Here is a 14,525-nt window from a genome sequence, read left to right on the forward strand (position 1 = left end):
GGGAGATTGTTGGAAATGTGCCCTGAAGCTAATCATATGATGATACTTTACAGACATTTCACATGTTAAACTAATCTAGTTTAATATAAAGGGTAAAGATTATTGTTTAAAGTCGTCTCATATAAATGTTATATGCTTAAACGATAAGTCCAAGGAATATGTAATTGGAAGAATGTGATCTAAAGAAGTTAGATTCATGAAACCATTCTATTTCATATACATATCCTAAACGTTCCTGATCATAGGATTGCCAATTGGGCATTGACAATCCGTTAAGATCAGTACATGCTATGTCTTCTCTCAGAGACAGTGACTGGTCTCGAGTCATTGGTGTGACTGACACCAATACAAGCATGTAGATGCTTAATAGAGAATGAGTCCACTGAACGCGATCAACAAGGGGTTTTCATACTCATGTGACATGAAAACTCATGGTTGGGATAATGCAAAGTAGTCCTTTAACCTGAGGCATCATAGTTGTCTTTTGGTTAGGTCCTTGATCTTTGACCATGTCAAAGTCACTCCGTCAAAGGGTGTCCACGACATAGTTGGGGTTAAGCCACTTATCCATGGAGGCAAGTGAATGCACAACAAGGGATCTCTAACCTTCAAACCATTTGAGGGAGAATGCCAAAGTATGAATGAGATTTAGGAATTCGTTCCAAATCACATTCAAGGTAATCATATAAGTAAGAGAATCGCATTGGATAATAGACATGAATAAACTATCAAATCAAGCAATATGGTCAAGAGTATTGTATTAGAAAACGACCGTATTGCATTGTAATCCCAAACTGAATAGGTTCTCCACCTTTTCTGATTAGCTTGGGTAGCCATGACATACTGCTAGGTGTCACTCATGGTTTGTGGAAGCCCTAAAAGTGTATAATCACTAAAGGGAGAATTGAAAAGTAAGTTTCAATTCACAATCGATTTGAAGAGTACTAATCGCCCACTGCCTCGCTAAAGGGAACCTAATGGATCGTACATCATGTAAGGTAGAGATTGAAGAAACAATGGATATGAGTAAGGATAATTAAATGGTTTAATTATTTATGGCTAGGATTAATTAATCAAACGAATAAGTTCGTTTTAGACCTCAAGTTAGTTTTGGGCCTCAATGCCCAATGGGCTTCGAATGTCAAGTCTAATAACTCAAGTTGTATGACAACTTGAAAACACAGAGGGCATGAAAGTCCAATGAACCTACATGGTCGGGCATAGAGAGTGTGAGGGAGAATTGATTTTAATTTCAATTATGTCACTCAATGTAAGTGGTTATAGAAAGGAAATTATAACCCATTCCCTCATAAGGGTTTTCTACAGAGAAAAGAGAAAAACACAAAAAAGCTCTCTCTTCTCTTAGGAGGCCGGCCACCCTATGAAGAATGGACTAGCATCCATTTCTTCCTAGGTCACTCATCTCTTCTTCAATGCTCTCCTTGGTGTGGAAACTTAGAGGTTCCCTTTCTTGGGAACTTGGAGAATCCATTCCTTCATCCATGTGCAAGAAGTCATGGAACCAAGAAGCAAAGTTCCTTCATCCACATCCATGGAGCCAAGGAGCAAGGAGACTAAGGAAAGAAGGCCTTCACATGGGTGAATATCCTTTGCTAAGCAAAAAGGTGTTTCAAAGTTATAAATGTTTCTCAACTCTTTTATATAAGATTTAAGTTGAGTCTTGGTTCACTACAACTACTAGGCCTTGAATTTCATGGGTAAAGTTTTGTTTTTTGAGTGCATACAAGCATGATTAAGCCTTTAATTTTTAATTGCATGCATAGATGTTGCTCAAATGAACTTATTTTTCACAAATTATTCCTTCATAGGGTAGCTCAATTCGTTGACCTCATCACCTCGTGGCACCAAGACGAAGCATAAACTATGCAAATGATGCGATGAGAGAAAGATAATATGAAACTATGGATTCAAATCTGATAAGTAAGTTTCTCCGTTCAAATAGGTGAAAGAAGAAACTAACTGAGAATCTATACACACATCTATATGAACGTTTGAAACTAAGATCTAGACCATTAAGAATGCAATCCTTTTTCAGTGAAGATGTGGGTGAGTTAGCACAAGATTAAAGGCACGAGAAAAGGTATGTAACTAGGGTTTTAGATGAAGAACAAGAGAGGAGGTTGGGGAGCTTAAAAGCACTATTTAAAACCTAATACATCTAACCAATAAGGAAATGAAATCCTCTAACCTTATAATGAAAAATCTTTGATTGTTGTAGACAAGAGTATAAAAAGACACTTGTCAAATGTAAAAACAATCTGAGCATATTAACGGCGAAAAGCTCAATCCTGTATAAAAGGTGTCTATTAGCCCATGTGGGTTGCCTTAGATTTCATGCTTAGCTCGCATGAAAATAGCTAGCAATTCTAACAGGACAACTTCACTGTGAAAATGCATAAGAAATCTAAACGTGAAATGCATGTGCATCTACAAATCTTACTTGTGATGAAGCAACAATGATCTAAGAAGCATGTGTGGTACATGAACTAAGTTTAGACTTCACAATATTCATGAGAAGATGGAACTCTTTCCGAATGGATTGTATATTACAACCATATGAGCTGTAAAAGCCAGTGGCCCACCACGTGGTCAGCTAGGAGCCCAGGTTCCAGAGTATTTCCTTATTTTGGCACGGTCATTTGGGACATCTAGGAAGAGATATGATGCACTGTATCCTCAAAGTATCACTCGAGTATCTGCTTACCAGGAGTTTGAAACCCATTCCTAGACATACGTTATGTCAAACTTGCTTTTTGGGGAAATTGATTACTCAACCTGCCAAAACAAAGATTAATCACAACCCCCTGAAGTTTCTTCAAGGATTCAAGAGGATATTTATGGACCTATCCAACCAACATGTAGACCATTTAAATATTTATGATGTTGGTTGATGCATCAAAACGTTGGTTATATGTTTGCCTACTATCCACACGCAATGCTGCATTTGCGTAATGTCTAGAACAAATTATTAAGCTTAGGCACTCACCACCCTAATTATCTAATTAAGTCGATTCGACTGGATAATGCTGGAGAGTTCAGTTCGCAGAATTTTGACAATGATTGCATGTCAATTAGGATTGAAGTTGGACATCCAGTATCCCATGTTCACACCAAAAATGGCTGGGCAAAAGCATTCATTAAGCACCTTCAAGTGATTGCTCGGACCTTGGTCATGAACACCAAGTTTTCATTATCTGCCTAGGGCTATGCAATTTTGCACACAGCAATGTTGGTCTCTGAGGCTTACTGCTACCCTTTTTTTTCATTGTTATAGTTGGTTATTGTTGGAAATGTGCCGTAAAACCAATCATGTGATGATGCTTTACGGAAATTTCACATGTTAAACTAATCTAGTTTAATATAAAGGGCAAAGATTATTGTTTGAGCCGTCTCATATAAATGTTATATGCTTAAACGATAAAGTCCAAGGAATATGTGATTGGGAGAATGTAATCTAATGAAGTTAGATTCATGAGACCATTCTTTCGTAGACACATCCTAAATGTTCCTGATCATAGGATTGCCAATTGGGCATTGACAGTCCGTCAAGATCGATACGTGCTATGTCTTCTCTCAGGGAGAGTGACTAGTCTCGAGTCATTGGTGTGTGTGACATCAAGACAAGTACGTAGGCGCTCAGTAGAGAATGAGTTCACTGAACGCGATCAACGAAGAGTTCTCATACTCATGTCACATGAGAACTCATGGTTGGGATAATGCAAAGTAGTCCTTTGACCTGAGGCATCACAGTTGTCTTGTGGTTAAGTCCTTGATCTTTGATTATGTCAAAGTCACCCCATCGGGGTGTCCATGGCATCGTTGGGGTTAAGCCACTTAACCATGGAGGCAAGTGAATGCGCAACAAGGGATCTCTAACCTTCAAACTGTTTGAGGGAGAATACTCTATGATATGATTTAGAATCTCTGGCTAGAGTATGAATGAGATTTAGAAAAGTCATTCTAAATCACATTCAAGGTAATCATATAAGCACACGAATCACATTGGATAGTAGACATGAATAAATAAACTATCAAACCAAACAATGTGGTCAAGAGTATTGTATTAGAGAAAGACTGTATTGCATTTGTAATCCCAAACTGAATAGGTTTTCTCTACCTCTTCTGATTAGCTTGGGTAACCATGATATGCTGCAAGGTGTCACTCATGGTTTGTGGAAGCCCTAAACGTGTGTAATCATTAAAGGGAGAATTGAAAATAAGTTTCAATTCACAATCGATATAAAATGGTTTTAATCGCCCACTGCCTCGCTAAAAGGAACCTAATGGATCGCACACCGTGTAAGGTGGAGATTGAAGAAACAATGGAGATGAGTAAGAATGATTAAATGGTTTAATCATTTATTTATGGCAAGGATTAATTAATATGTTAATTAATCAAACGAATAAGTTCGTTAAAGACCTCGGGATAGTTTTGGACATTAAGGCCCAATGGGCTTCGAACGTCAAGCCCATTGACTTAAGTTGTATGACAACTTAATGAATAATGATTCACAAAGGCCTAATTAGCCCAAAAATACCCTAGGGCCGGCCATGATGCTAAGGGTAGTGAACTTGGACTTATTTACAAGTTTGCCACTCAAATGAATAAAGGTATAAATATGACTTTATAGCCTAAAATTCATAAGGGTTTGTTTTGGAGAAAATTAGAGGGAACATGTCTCTCCATTTCTCTCTAAAGAGGCCGGCCACCTTGGGGGTGCATCTTGCAATCCCACTACTCCAAGGTCACTCATTTCTTCTCCAATCTCTCCTTGGTGAAGAGACTTAGACGTTCCCTATTTTGGGAACTTGGAGAAACCTATTCATCCATCCAAATCCATAGATTTAATATGCAAGGAATGAAGGCCCTCTCTTTGGGTGATTAGCCTTTGCTTATGCAAAGAGGAATCTACAAAGGTATATTTCTCAACTCACTTTGATTTGAGTTGAGTCTTGGTTCACCAATCTACTAGGCTTTGAATTTCATGGTTAATGTTTTGTTTTTAAGTGCATGCAAGCATGATTCCGCCTTTAATTGTTAATTGCATGCTTATAGATGTTGCTTAAATGAACATGTTTTCACAAAAATAATCCTTCAAGTGGTATCAGAGCCTAGGTCTAGTAGTTGATGAATCCTTTTGGGTTTTGTGGTTCATAGTTTGTGATTTAAAAGTTGTAATATGTTACAAGCTTTATTCTTGTTTTGTGAATGTAAATTTTGTTAGAAAATTTGCCATCTCAAATGTTGTAGATGTAGTTCATATGAGCATGAATATTGGAGCTAAAATTTGGTGCCATGACTTTGGGGATTTTCGGCCAAATCCAAAGGGTGGATTTTTGGGTTCTTGTTTGACTTGTTAAAAGTGTTTTAAGGTGACTTTTGGAACCCCTATGTACCCTAGTTTGGTTAGATGTTATTTCCCTAAAGTTTGAATGGTTTTGGAATTTTTTTGGGTGAAAAATGTTCATGGAAAATTTTGAGTTTTTTCATGAGTGTTCTTCATTGTTCTTGACATTTTTGCCAAGAACAAAAAGGTTTGTGTTTTGATTCAAAGTTTTGATTTATTTCATAAAGTTTATGTTTTATGATTTTCAAATGTTTAAATGCATTAGATTTTTATTTGAAAGGTGTAAGAGATATTGGTGGGTGTGAAAGGATTAATTTCCTTTCACACACACCACTTGCATGCTTTATGTCAAACTACAAATCAACACACACATCACTCTTTTTGGTCTCCAAAACCGGCCACCCTATCAAGTGGGGTACTTTTGGGGCTTTTATGCAATTACATAAAGTTTTGATACTTTTGTGTATTTGCACTTTGGCCCAAAAGTTTACGTTTTTACGTTAAGGTCCAAAAACGCTAAAGGACAAATTGTTTTGATCCTTTAATGAAGTTTTTGCATTGATTAAATTTTGGGTTCTATTGTAATTACATGAAGTAGTGGACTTTTGTGTCTTTACAAAGTGACCCCAAAAGTTTTGCAATATAGCCCAAAAGTTGAGGTTAATTGCTTTATAGCCCAAATAAGTTGTGGTTATTGCATGATGGCCCAAATTAGGTAGATAACAAAATTGTTTTGTCTCTTTAAATGAGAATTGGATTTTCATTTTGTTTAGCTCCATTTAAATCAATTTTATGGATACAAAAACCAAATGAAAATGTTGCATTCAATTTAATTAGTTAAAGTGTTAATTAATTAAAGGGTGATTATGAACCTAAGCCTAATATAATTGAGCTATGTGAAAGGCCGTTTCAAATTTGTTTGAACTATGGGAATGTGTAGATTAATTTTGGTTGTAATTTGATTTGATCAAATGTTGTAAAAGGGCTTAAGCTCTTCTTTGATTTAAAGTAATTTGTTTTATGCAAATGTTGTAATGAGCATAAGCTCACCTTTACTTTGAAGTACTTCTTTCTTGCTTTATTTGATATGCATGAAAATGAAGTAGTTGGGTCCAACGCCCTAAGACAACACGCCTTAATGTGATTAAACGCGTAACTAAAATCAATCACCATCCCTAGACCGAGATTCAACACAAGGCTCGTGTTGAATCTAAACAAAGGTTCATAGTCATCCTAAGGCCCTAAGGCAACTATATAGTCCATAAAATGAATGCAAAGTTTATGTTAGTAGTATCATATACTCTTGCTTTAAAAACCATTTTATAAGCATAGTGGGAGTATTATATACAACTAAAACAATTATATGGACCAATAGTTGTAATAGGACCAAAGTTGTTTTAATTGAGATTAAAATATATGTTTATGTGATGAGACCTAAAACCCTCAACCAAACCATTATTAAGTTGATAAGCGTGAGAGTGCTTTGAACATTCTTTCGTAGGCCTTCCACCGTGGTGGCTCCAATCGTTTATGACTTGTACACCGGCTTCACCCTATCATGGGGGAGTACAAAGTGCATGCTTATACTCAGGAGGAATCCATAAACATATGATGAGGTTAGTGTAGGCAACGAGGATGGCCGACATCGTATCATCGTGAGGCTATTCTTGAACCCCTTCACGAACTAAGCATGGTGGGAATGACTTAACTAAGTGCAATGGAGCCAACATCATATCATTGTGAGGTGACATTCTCTAGAGGCCAAATAAGATGGGTACTTGCATTAGTTGCAAATGAGTAAGCGTACTCTCTCATTATTATTAATGCTAGCCAACATCATATCATTGTGAGGTGGGCTTGGTAATAGTGAGTCTCCCATAACCTACTAAGAGTTTCTTCCAAAACTCTCGAATTCCAATGAGGGATATGGAATTTGCCAAAAATAGTGGGTGGTGCTATTTGATTTAAAGACCCGAATCAAATGGCTTAAAATCAATCAATTTATATTCGTTATGTATTTGTTTACCAATATATTTGCAAACGCTATCCAACACTTGACAAATAAAAGCCGAAAGCTTTAGTTTCCGGACTTGGTACCACAATCCCAAAGATTGTCTTAAATGGATTGTATATGTATCTAAGTAGTCTCATCCTCACAATCTTCCTAATGATAATGTATCATTGGAAGAACATGTTAGAAAAGTCTATCATGAAGAGGACAACACAAACAACCAATGCTTAATCCTTTGTTAAATGAACAAAGGAACTTACGAAGATTAGCATAAAGAAAAGGACACTTTTAGTGTTATTAATTCTTCACTTATAAATCGTTGTATGAAGAAATAATGAGTTGTTTTGAACAACCCTTAGTAAATGCAAACACTTAGTGCCTGTTTCTTTGTTACATGAACAAAGAACTTGAGAAGAAAGCACAAAGGCATGGACACTTAATGTGCCATGACTCTTCACTTACAATTTGTTGTGTGAAGAAATAAGAGTTGCCTTGTACAACTCTTTAAAGTTTGTAATTATGTTTAGAACATAATGGTTGGTTGAAAAAAATAGTCCATCAACATGGACTTATGATGATTTTGAATCATTAAGTGTTGAAGTGTTAAAACACTTCTAGAGACGGGAACTAGGCAAGGACTTCACCTTTGTGTCCCTATCCAAATGGTTCACTAAGTTTATTGTAAACTATGTAGTGAACAATAACCACACACTCTCCAAATTGTTTGATGTGTATAACACAATTGAAATAAGTTTCAAGAGAGATAGTGGGAGTTTAGGGACCATGACTATTGTAGTCAAAGGAGAAGTCAAATGAAGAAAGCGAAATAACTCCAAGGGAACAAACTTTCTTTATGAAAGGATGGACATTGGAAGGGGTATTTGCAAGAAATGTCTTGCAAGTGTCAAGAACACACCTTTCGAAGGTGTTGTAAATTGTTCTTGAAAAGTTCAAAACAGTTGGTTCTTCTACTTGAATGCTTGAATCCATATTAGTAACTATGTTTTACAATCGTTGTAAAAGTGTGACTAATAAGAAGTAGAAGATAAATGAGAGAAGAGAAACTACTTCACATTCGAAACGTGAATCAAATGTAGATCTCTGCGAAAGCAGATGGTACTTACTTTCTCATATGAACTACCAAAGAAATTGGAAAAACATAGATTGTCTTTATATTCCAATTTTAAGGAACTAAATTCCGTCACTGTGTGAAATGGATAAATGTTTTGTTTGACAAAACATTGTTCTTTATTAATCAATGATTGGATTATGGTAATCTAATTGATTATCTCTATAGTAGAGATAATATGGTGGTGTTAACTGTTTAGAATATAATGATGCTTAAAACCCAAAAAAGGTTGCAAGGTAGTGACTAATCCCAACTAAGTTGTGATTCCTCTAAAAACATAAATTACGTGTTGGTAATAAATGGATGCTTTGGATTGTTAGATCCGGATCCAATACCTTCTTGTTAAAATTGTATAGAGGCGAAATGTTTGAATCTTTATTCTTTTGGAAAGAAGAAAGAATCACAAAGTTGTTGAGGTTAATTCACTTAGATGTTAGTGGCACTTGTCCACAACATAATACTACTCATGTTGGATGACGTTCACCGAAGATCACTCTCGGTTGGACTATAGTTTATCTTGAATAAACACAAGTCCGAATACTTTGCAAAAGGTTTCAAAGAATTCAAGAAATGTAAGTTGATGAGTAAGGTGTCTAAAGTATTTACATCCTTAGATTTGATCCAAGGAATGGTAACACTTTAGAATAGTTTTCTTGAAAGATATCAAGGAAAGAAGCATCATAAGATAATGGATTTCTCCATTAAGAGAAGAACGAACTAGAATAAGATTTAGTTCGTTGGATATTATCAATTACCCATATATAGGATATATATGCTTCTAAGACAATATGATTGTCAATTAGAAGATCTTCCAAATTTTTCATGACTCCATAAGATGTAGTTGGAAAGAAAGACAAATCTTAAGCATGTTAAGATTTGGGGTTGTGTGCTTATAAGCAATATTTGTTTGATAACAATCTTGTAGGATATCCTTAAATTAACTTTTGGATATCGCTTCTATAAACCAACTAACAAATGTTGTTTTGTTGGGTAGTTCATTGTAATCCTACAATGTGATTTGCCTAAGAGCAAATGAACGAGAGATAGAACTCAAAGAATGGGTTCTTTGAGTGACAAGAAAGTAATCAACAAATATAACAACCTAGTTCCTATACCACAAGCTCCAAGGTAGTCGAGAAGGATTTATAAACCGTCTCAGTTGAATGGTTTGAACTTTATGACTATGTCATAGAGTTGCACCTCTTAATTCGAAAGAAATAAGAATGAAAATCCTTATGACTACATTGAGTGTATATATGATATATACTCAAGGAAATGGTAAAGTACCATTTAACCCGAAATAATGAAACCTTCATAGCTAATTGGTAGCTTAAGGTGACTACAATCAAAGAGAATGGTTGACTTTGAAGGAACCATTTTTGATGTAGTCTTAGTTTCAATTAATTCGAAGATTGCTAGCTACAACTAAATGGTGATTTAATGTTTGGATATAATATAGGTTTCCGAAACCATTATTAAGATAGTCTTGATAATATATGTCTAAAACTATGAATCACAAGACATGTAAGTTGTAGAGATCCATCCATCATGGATCTTAGCAAGCTAGTGGGAGCTATAAGCATCTTATGAGAAAAAGGATCAAATCGTTTGATTTCTCATAAAGATGTAAATGAATCTTTTGTTTACTAGGTTTACAAAAGATTAGTGGGAGTTAATCATGTTCCTAAAATTTAAATATATATATGATATATTAATTTTGGAAATGAAATAAATACTTCTTCGTTAAAGTTATGACTTTAAAACATTATATGAAGATAGAATGTTTATGGGAGTTAATCATGTTCCTAAAATATAAATATATATATGATATATTAATTTTGGAAATGAAAAGAATGCTTCTTCGTTAAAGTTATGACTTTAAGCATTCTATAACGATATAATGTATATGGGAGACATAGTCTATAAACATGGGATGGAAATCTATAATGATAGATTTTAGGATATAATTGGATTATATCAAGCCCTAAATAATGGACAAGAGTTGCTAGGAAGTTTCTCATATGATGATAAACTTCAATTAGAAGGATGACTCTAGTGTGACTAGCAAGTTGCCCTTCTCAAAGGGAACGTACCCTTTGACTCCCAAAGAAATAATGCGTAAATAGAATCCTTTATGCATACGCATAAAGGTGATTTATGTATTTCATATTGTATGAAAAACATTGATATGAGATGTACCTAGAACGGTACAAGACGATATCAGTGCAAGCCCAGGATCAGAACCATGGCAACTGTCAAGTGAGTCCTTAAGTATTTAAGAAATACTAAAGGAAAGATTCCTCAAAGAATGAGGAAGAATTAGAGTAACGTAATGGAAGCGTAAATGTATTAGATTATGAATCTAATCCATCATTGGATGTTTCTTCATTATGAATGAAGAGATAAACAGATATCTCTTTATTATGACTAAAGAGATATTTGGATGGAAACATTAAAGTAATGACTTTAGTGTGTTCCATTATGAATGCAAGGTATATTGCCATATAGAAGTTTGCAACAATGTTGTTTGGATGGGAAAGTTCATTTATGAACTCTCTATTCGGTTCCAACTAGAAAGTGTATCTAGTGTATCGACACTATGACACTAATGGGGCGATAGCTCAAGCCAAGGAATCAAGGTCTCATCAAGGTCCGAACTCAAATGAGAGACTGAACCACATGATTGAGAATCATGTATAATGGTGACGTCGATATTCTCAAGGTTGCTTCTATAGATAACATATAGATATCCATTGTCTAGGCCTACTACTCAGCCATTTATGAAATGACTACAGAAGAGGTATCATCACTGATGACCAAGCTGATTGGCTCTAGTGCAAGTGGGAGATTGTTGGAAATGTGCCCTAAAACCAATCATGTGATGATGCTTTACAGACATTTCACATGTTAAATTAATCTAGTTTAATATAAAGGGCAAAGATTATTGTTTGAGCCGTCTCATATAAATGTTATATGCTTAAACGATAAAGTCCAAGGAATATGTGATTGGGAGAATGTAATCTAATGAAGTTAGATTCATGAGACCATTCTTTCGTAGACACATCCTAAATGTTCCTGATCATAGGATTGCCAATTGGGCATTGACAGTCCGTCAAGATCGGTACGTGCTATGTCTTCTCTCAAGGAGAGTGACTAGCCTCGAGTCATTGGTGTGTGTGACATCAAGACAAGTACGTAGGTGCTCAGTAGAGAATGAGTTCACTGAACGCGATCAACGAAGAGTTCTCATACTCATGTCACATGAGAACTCATGGTTGGGATAATGCAAAGTAGTCCTTTGACCTGAGGCATCACAGTTGTCTTGTGGTTAAGTCCTTGATCTTTGATTATGTCAAAGTCACCCCATCGGGGTGTCCATGGCATCGTTGGGGTTAAGCCACTTAACTATGGAGGCAAGTGAATGCGCAACAAGGGATCTCTAACCTTCAAACTGTTTGAGGGAGAATACTCTGTGATATGATTTAGAATCTCTGGCCAGAGTATGAATGAGATTTAGAAAAGTCGTTCTAAATCACATTCAAGGTAATCATATAAGCACACGAATCATATTGGATAGTAGACATGAATAAATAAACTATCAAACCAAACAATGTGGTCAAGAGTATTGTATTAGAGAACGACCGTATTGCATTTGTAATCCTAAACTGAATAGGTTTTCTCTACCTCTTCTGATTAGCTTGGGTAACCATGATATGCTGCAAGGTGTCACTCATGGTTTGTGGAAGCCCTAAACGTGTGTAATCACTGAAGGGAGAATTGAAAGTAAGTTTCAATTCACAATCGATATAAAATGGTTTTAATCGCCCACTGCCTCGCTAAAAGGAACCTAATGGATCGCACACCGTGTAAGGTGGAGATTGAAGAAACAATGGAGATGAGTAAGAATGATTAAATGGTTTAATCATTTATTTATGGCAAGGATTAATTAATATGTTAATTAATCAAACGAATAAGTGATAGGAGCATATTTATGCGCCTTAGTTAGCTAGTTCTTATGCATTTCCATGGTGTTTTCTTAGTTAACGTAGTCCTTTAAGCTAGTTTTATGTGTTTTCAGGTTTTAGAGACAAAATATGCAAGGAAGTGCAAAATGGAGCATAATTGAGCTAAAATGACGTTTTTACTTATGGAGCACAAGGAATGGACGAGTTGAAGGTCAAAAGAGCTTAAGAAATGAAGAAATGAAAGTGAAGAACAAAGAATTCAGAATTAGAAACCAAAGTTTCTAAAGTTGGAAGTTTCTATTCTTGGAGGTTTCCATTTGTGAGAGTTTCTATTCTTGGCTTTGGGCTTCTAGATGACCCATCCTTACCTTCTTGGACAATGCCGCACCTTCCTAGCCCAATTCCTCTTGGGTTCTCACTTCTTGCCGCACCATAAGCCCAATCCCTTTCAGATTTCAACCCTTTGCCGCACCTAAACCCTAGCCCATTGCTTAAACCTGATTTCCCTAGGGTTTGTGGTGCCTATATATATATGTTCTTAGCCTTGCCGCAAATAATACCTCCTCCATAAGTTAGAAATTCGTCCAAACACATTGATCCCCCTTTGCCGCAGCCTTCCTTCACCAATCTACCATATTTCCACACTTTGCCGCAACCCCCATGTCCCCAAAACACTACCATATCATTCCTTACCTCCTCATCCATCCAAATAACCCCTAGAACCTGTCTCTAGTCCTTGTGCCGCAGCCAAGAGGAGGAAAGAAAGCTTGGGACGTTCATGCCATTCAATTGAGGATTGCTGGAACGTTTTAGGTGTTGTCTTTCCTTTGATTTCCATGTTTAATTTTGATATTCTTTGTGTTGTGAGTATGAGGAACTAAACCCCCCTTGGTTAGGGGGGAATTCGAAACCATGTACATGCTTGCAATATGATTTGATTACATTCAGTTGTTATTTCATAAGTTGTGGATTCAATTCGTTCATCTACTTGATTGATAACTTATTTGTGTATGTTGATTGAGAGTGCACGCTTAGTTTTCATGCATAAATATGATGCTAGATTATGAGGGAGTTTCACCTAATAGTTACAATCTTGTAATCATAAGTAGTGAAGGTCGCTTGAAAACGATCGCGTTGAATGAATTCTTGGCATAAGTTTCATGCAATTCATAGTAACGAATGCTTCGTCAATGCTTATGTTTTTCATAGAACTTAATGATTCTTGCTTGTATCTCTATTATGCAATTCATGTAGGGAACTTGTAGGGAATGTTTTGGGTTGTCGTATGCAATCATCCAACTCAATAACTTGTGGAAAAACTGAGGGTTAATTAGTGCAATTCACGGTTAATTTGGGGCGTTGAGTAGTCATAATTTATTGGAAGAACAACTGAAAATCGTTTTTTGTGTAAGTGTAACATGTGTGGAGAAGAACCTCCTAACTAGCCTTTTATCCATCCTTTTCATCCAAAAACGTTTTACAATCTGTTTTGTTTTAAAGTTTCTGTTTTGTTTTCAATTTTCGTCCAAAACAAATCCCCCTTTATTTTAAAGTCTTAGATTAGTTAGAATATGTTTTGATTTGTGTTTCTAAGTGTTTTGATTCAAGTTTTCACCCAAATTCGTCCAAGTTCTTGTTAGGTTCTCAAAACTGCCCAGAAAGTGGTTTTAGGCAGTTTTGAGTCATTAGGTTGCTGTTTTGAGTTTTATGTTTGTTTAAGTGTTTTAAACTTTAGTTTTGCATTCTTTGAGTCTAGTTTAGTGTTTTAAACTTTGTTTTTATGTTTTAAGTCAGTTTTCAAGTGTTTAGCAATCCCTCCTAATCCCCGGTCTAGAACGATCCCTACTTACATCTTTGCTACAATTTGACAAAAAGATGGTTTAATTTGTGTGCTTATCTATTTCGCATCAAATTTTTGGCGCCGTTGCCGGGGATTAGCAATTTTGCTAATCCCTTGGATTGTTTTTGTTTCTTTTCTTTTACTTTGTTTCTAATTTTGTTTAAGTTTCTGACCTAATTTTGTTTCTTGTTTCTTAGGTACTAGTGTATGA

Source organism: Malus domestica, chromosome 15 (genome assembly GCF_042453785.1).
Source record: "Malus domestica chromosome 15, GDT2T_hap1".
Classification (NCBI taxonomy): Eukaryota; Viridiplantae; Streptophyta; class Magnoliopsida; order Rosales; family Rosaceae; genus Malus; species Malus domestica.